This window comes from Mixophyes fleayi, chromosome 8 (assembly GCF_038048845.1).
Source record: "Mixophyes fleayi isolate aMixFle1 chromosome 8, aMixFle1.hap1, whole genome shotgun sequence".
Classification (NCBI taxonomy): Eukaryota; Metazoa; Chordata; class Amphibia; order Anura; family Limnodynastidae; genus Mixophyes; species Mixophyes fleayi.
In genome coordinates this window covers 137,891,249-137,897,457 of record NC_134409.1, presented here as the reverse complement: position 1 = coordinate 137,897,457, position 6,209 = coordinate 137,891,249, and the positions used below count along the sequence as shown (strand labels likewise).

At 40.9% G+C, this 6,209-nt stretch overlaps 1 protein-coding gene across 1 annotated transcript in view; it reads left to right on the top strand.

Annotated features, from left to right (window-relative positions):
- The first annotated feature begins 2,284 nt into the window (after nt 1–2,284).
- The window catches only part of LOC142099850 (contactin-4-like), an 88,479-nt gene continuing 84,554 nt past the window's right edge, over nt 2,285–6,209 (top strand). Inside the window, exon 1 of the mRNA XM_075183761.1 lies at nt 2,285–2,570. The gene's annotated coding sequence lies outside the window, so the exon portion shown is untranslated. The remainder of the gene's footprint in view (nt 2,571–6,209) is intronic.

Genomic DNA, 6,209 nt, shown 5'->3' with positions numbered 1-6,209 from the left:
TTTGCCAGTCCTGCCCTGGCATTGTTCCACGTGAACCTATATCAAATTTAATAATAATAATAATAATAATAATAATATATACCCCATATGTTCTACTTTTTCCTATGCTTTGATTTTCCAGCTATTATGCCTGTATCAGACACATAGGCAGTTGCCCCATCTACGTCTAATGCACAGGGAGATGGAGTACTGCCAGCCAGCCACTCTGAGATCAGAGAGATCTGTGGGTAAATCTATCAAGCTGAGAGTTTTCCAGCGGGTTTGAAAAACCAATCAGATTCTAGCTATCATTTATTTAGTGCATTCTACAAAATGATAGCTAGAATCTGATTGGTTGCTATAGACAACATCTCCACTTTACAAACCCGCCGGAAAACTCTCAGCTTGATACATTTACCCCTTGGAGAGAATCCCCAGTACATACATTTGTCTGGATATATATCAAGCATTATATACAGGCCTCTGTCAGGTGTATACATGTTGCCTCTACCTAAAACATGATACAAGATGGGAATTTCCTTATTCCTTGTATATTTTATACACGGCAGCTGCATTAAGAGGTTAAGCTCCATATATTTCCCGTTTGTATTGAAAGTAGCTGTTCTTGTGCTTTAGAAGGTTTATGTATAACCAAGATGAAATTGATAAATGCAGCTTTTATGATACAATTCCCCTTTGTCCCATAAACCATATTTCCTGATCTTTCCTTGCTCCTCGCATCCGTGTATTCCTGATAGATCTTCTCTCCTTGCAGCAGGCAGAGTTTCTTGCAGTGATTGGTGATGGAAAGCTGAGCACTGAGTGAGGAATCAGTTGTATCCTGTGATAGATGTGCGACTGGCTTAGTCGGGGTTTATCGCAAAGTATTCCAGTTAATTGCAATAACATCACTGTCCCGTGTTGGAGGATTTAGCGCAATGCTCTGCTCTGTCCGTATGTTCATAATCCATCCCTGGCGGACACTTCTATACTCAATATTCATCATCATCATCATTTATTTATATAGCGCCACTAATTCCGCAGCGCTGTACAGAGAACTCACGCACATCAGTCCCTGCCCCAATGGAGCTTACAGTCTAAATTCCTAACACACACACACACACAGACAGACATATTGCTCTCTCCTTGGACCCATCCAGTTGGATGGGCCCAAGGCAGATAAAGTAGTTGCTAGGAACCAACATGACTGTTTAATGTATTTAATGCATTTGGTTTAAATAGAAATGAAAGAGCATTAGAGGCATTAAAAGAAGTTTCTGTCAGATGCTTCTACTGTGTTGGCCTGTGCGTACCCTCCTGCAGCTTTTACTAAATGCATTCCTCCCAATTCTAATTTAATTCCTGGCCTTTTTATTATCACACAGATATATAGATTGCCATTGCCCTTGGATATGACACAGATCGGCTGTGCTGCCTGCATTGGATACAATGGTATCCAGACAGAATCTGCATCATGTATTCTTTCTAACGTGATGTTAAAAAAAAAACATTACCAAAAACAAAAGAGAGGAAATTAAATGAAAAAGTTTATGGACAATATGTATATGCATATGCAAATGAAGAAAAGTAATCTGAAGGTGAACCCCCCCATCCCCCTCCCCCCCAAATAAAAAAAATTCTGTCCAATGTCACCCATGTCTAACTGACATACATATATATTCTACCCAGCCTGTCCCTGTCAGTTGCTTCTTACACATTGCAGTTTACACATCAACCTAATGGGTCAATAATCAATAGCCTCTGTCCCTGTATATTATTTCCTGCCTCCTTTGTGCCCCGGATCTGCTCTGTGTGTGATTGGCAGAGGCCAGCTCTGTCTCTGGGTATATTTAAACGTCCTATATCTCATATACATCAGGCAGTAATCCTGCTTCATAATAAATATATAACTTACACAGGTCCTCTCCAGCCCTGCTGCATGGTAAAAATACTCCCCTTACTGCCTCCATGTCTACTGCTAAGTCCCACCTCACCTGACACACACATAATCTGTCTATAAGAGCTGCTGTCTGTATCCCCTCTCTATATACCTGTCACATACACCTCTATATCATATGTTAGTCTCTCTGCTGCTCTCCTCAGTCTCAATCCTGTCTATTCTAATTCTTATTTGTGTCTCCTCCTCCCTCTGCTCTCTCCTTACACCCCCCCCCCCCCCCCCACTCTCCTCCCTCTTCCCTTCTTCCTCTCTCTCTCTCTCTTATTTCCAGTCCCTCTCTCTCACTATCTCTCTCTCTCTCTCTCTCTCTTTTCTCACCCCCCCCCCCCCTCTCTCTCTCTCTCTCTCTCTCTTTCTCTCTTTCTCTCCCTCCCCTGTCACAGTTGTAGATCTCTGCTCTTCTCCTGGGTTCCTGTGCTAATTATGTGAGTCCTGGGGGGGAGGTTGGTGGAAGAGAGGCTCTCAGAGCATCTCAGGGACCAGATCAGCATCTCTCTGTGACCGGGGAGAGGATGTGACAGGCTGGATGGTGCAGACAGTGCATGGAGCCGCTCACACCGTATGTACACGCTGGGATCTGTATATTGTCTGCTCAAGGGGCGACGGCCGCTTCTCTGGACGGGGATTGTTTGTACGTGTTACTTTGTATCTAAACTCAGCTGCTGCATGTGCGGTGTGCAACATTGTATCCAAGTGTCTCTCTCTCTCTCGTTCTGTGTAGTTAGATGCTGTGATGTGTGTACTTCTAGGTGCTGCATGTCTGCAAACAGGATTCTGAGTATATCTGGGCAAAACCGGGGCAGCCTCATGTATTCAGAGATATGTCATAGAATGCCAGGGACAGATATGTTGTACTGTACCTGTATGGGCAAGGCTCTGCGTGTCTACATGCGTGTATGGACTTTACTGTTACTGCCTGTACTATATATATATATATATATATATATATATATATATATATATATATATATATATATATATTTATATATATGTATGTATATATATATATATATATATATATGTATATATATATATATATATATATATATATATATATATATATATATATATATGTGTGTATATACTGAGATATATATATATATATATATATATATATATATATATATATATATATATATATATATATATTATACAGTTTTTGGACTTTAATGTTACTGCCTGTGCACTCTCACTCTCTCTCTCTATATGTATATATATATATATATATATATATATATATATATATATATATATATATATATATGTCTTATGGACTTTACTGTTACCACCTGGGCAGTATATATTTATCTTGTGGACTTTATAGTTACTGCCTGTGCAATATATATATTTATATATGTCTGTATAGATGCTAGATATAATGTATCAGTGTATTTAATCACAGAAGCAGATGTATAGGTGCTTTCTGGTTCTGATCATACAATCCTTGCCTCCACTGTATAGATATATATATATATATATATAGATATATATATATATATATATATATATATATATATATATATATATATGTAATTTTTTTTGTATTCTGTCTGACTTGCGTATCTGACGCTAGGACAGGTCTGATGAGCACCGGTCAGTTATATAATGTTATATCACTAATAGGTTATGTGAGAGTTTAGCACTGAGATTTACGGTGTTATTGGATTTTGCTGTGAGTTATAAAGGAGTCTCTACTGATTGATGTCAGTATTATCTTGTGTAGGGTGTGAATGTTGGTGTGCAATAGGACAGGGTGGGTGTGTTTGTGTGTAATTGTGTCATCAATGTGTGTTTTTCACCTGTAGTAAACATGTTCGGAGGCAGATTTGATACAAGGTGTGTATTTGGGGGTGTTACTGAGCCAGGGGTGTGATGGAGGGTCATATTAAGATGAATCAAAGACAAATTCTTCTTTATTTACTTATTATTGGTCATTTTAAGATGCTGTATTTCATCGGGGCAGTGCCCTGTGGTATCTCTAACAATACTTGTTACCCAGAATGAACAGAAACACAGGTTACAAAATACATAGCAAATGTGGATCTTGCAATGTTGGGGGGGGGGGGGGGTAGAGGGGGGGCTGTGAGAGGATTGAGGGTGTGCTTGGCTCCAGCAGGGTGTTTATTCAGGTTGTATTGTCTAAATATGGGTTTATAATGTAGGTTATAATGTACAGTGCTTACTTCAGTGTCCTGTGTATACATTTGTTATGAACAATTGGTGCTGCCCAAACATTTGTCTCTAGTGGTGCTCCAGGTAGTTTAATGTTATTTACTTAGAATTACAGTATAATATGGTCACTGGTTCCACAGTATAAATCATTTTCTTCTGGAATGTCCCAGGATATAGTTGGGTGAACCGTTGATCTCATTGATAAGTGAATATGTAAATTGTAAAGTGCTACGGAATTTGCTGGCGCTATATAAATAAATGTTGATGATGATGATGAATATGGTAAAACTTTTGGGGCCTATGCCCGGGTCACAGGAGAGAGCGACCGCAGCCAGCCAGTGACCTGCTAGGCATTACTAGAATGATCTGCAACTGACCTAAATCTCAGACTAACAGGCATGAAATGATAACACCCATCCTATGCTGCTTATTATCTGCAGAATCTGTCATCGACTTATTCAGACTGATTGTCCTTTACTTACTCACCCTGTGACTCACTGGCCCTAGCTGACTTAGTTTGATTAAAGTTGCAGTGTGAATCGGTCCAGTAATTATACTATGATATATTTGATGGGCTGTCCAATCAGACTAAGTAAAACTTAACACATAAAACTATGAAATAAGACTTGCTGTACTTGGATTAATTTAGGGCAACTATAATTGCTGAAAACTAACTAGTCTCCTGTCATAATTGGATCTACTAGGTCGATTTTGATCCACGAGGCCTGAAATTACCACACTGGGTCTCTGCGTCCTTTATTCACTGGTAGGGGCTGGCTCAATAATCTATTAGGATCATTCATCCCAAGGTAGCCCACTACGGGACCAGCCTAGGGGGGCAAATGCCCCCCTGCCCAACCAGCCACTTTTTACTGGTGCCTGACTATATATAAATGTAATATTTGTCACCCCAACACTTTACACCCACAACACCTTCTACACGCTCACTATAATGTGTCACACTCATGTATCGCATGAGAGGTAGCCCACTCATTCCTTACACGCCCTCTGTACCCCCACATCGCCCTCTGCTTGCTCATAATTCCCAAGTAAGATATTATCACTCCCTCTCGTGTGTCTGCAACACTGCTCTATAAAATACAGGATTATTAGAGACTCACTATGTGCAGATTGTGTATTCAGACAGAACTGCGTTTCCTAGCAGGGGCTACATTGACAAAAGGGGGGTCTTACACTGTCAATACGAAAGGCACAGACTCATCTGATCTACTCCCATTCATCAGCAGCCGAGGATTGAATTTGCCATTTACAATCTGTAATATGTAATTCCCAGAGAATCCCTCACATTACGTTACACAATTCCGCAAATCTGTTTAGCAATGAGGAGGTCAGAAGAGTGACATGTTCTACAGAAGGAATAAGATAAGAGAAGCAGGAGAGAGAGAGCACTCGGCTGCAGGGCAGGATCCAGAGGTGAGGGATTAATTTCTTCAGCAAATAAAAAATAGTCATTTTTTTTTTCTGTGCATTCCCCGATCTTCTCATCCAGGATTCCTGGGCTGGGGATTTGCAGGTGAAATAGAACACCGTTCTATTCTGCATGTCTGCTCCCCAGGGTAACGCTATTATACAACACAGGCCGGAATGTGAAAAGTGCATCTCTTCCATTACAAGCTAACAGGGGAATGATCCGATACAAGGTAACCGGCGCTGTAACAAGGTAATGAAACCAGTCACAAATCCCTAACAAGAGGGTTCTGGTTCTCCGCTCCATTACAAGCCAATAACACAATAAGCCACGGGATGCAACACTATCCTAACAGGATAATGACACAGAATTGTCCCTGAGGGATGTCACCATAAATAAGCTGGACTCCTACGGATTGTATCAGGGAGACAGCTGGAAGCCTTGGAAATTGGTAGATAGCCCCCACCCCTCCTCCACCAACTCACTCCCCAGCACCACCATCGGAAGCGACCAATCAGCAGCCTCCAGCCATTTGCACAGAAAGTGTCAGAGGCTCCTACTGGATGACGTTATTCTCAAACTGTAAATTTAACAGGTATGATGATCCCAGGGGCCGGGGGCCTGTTAGCAAGTTTAACAGCAAAATGCCCCTGGGAGAGGGGCGATGCG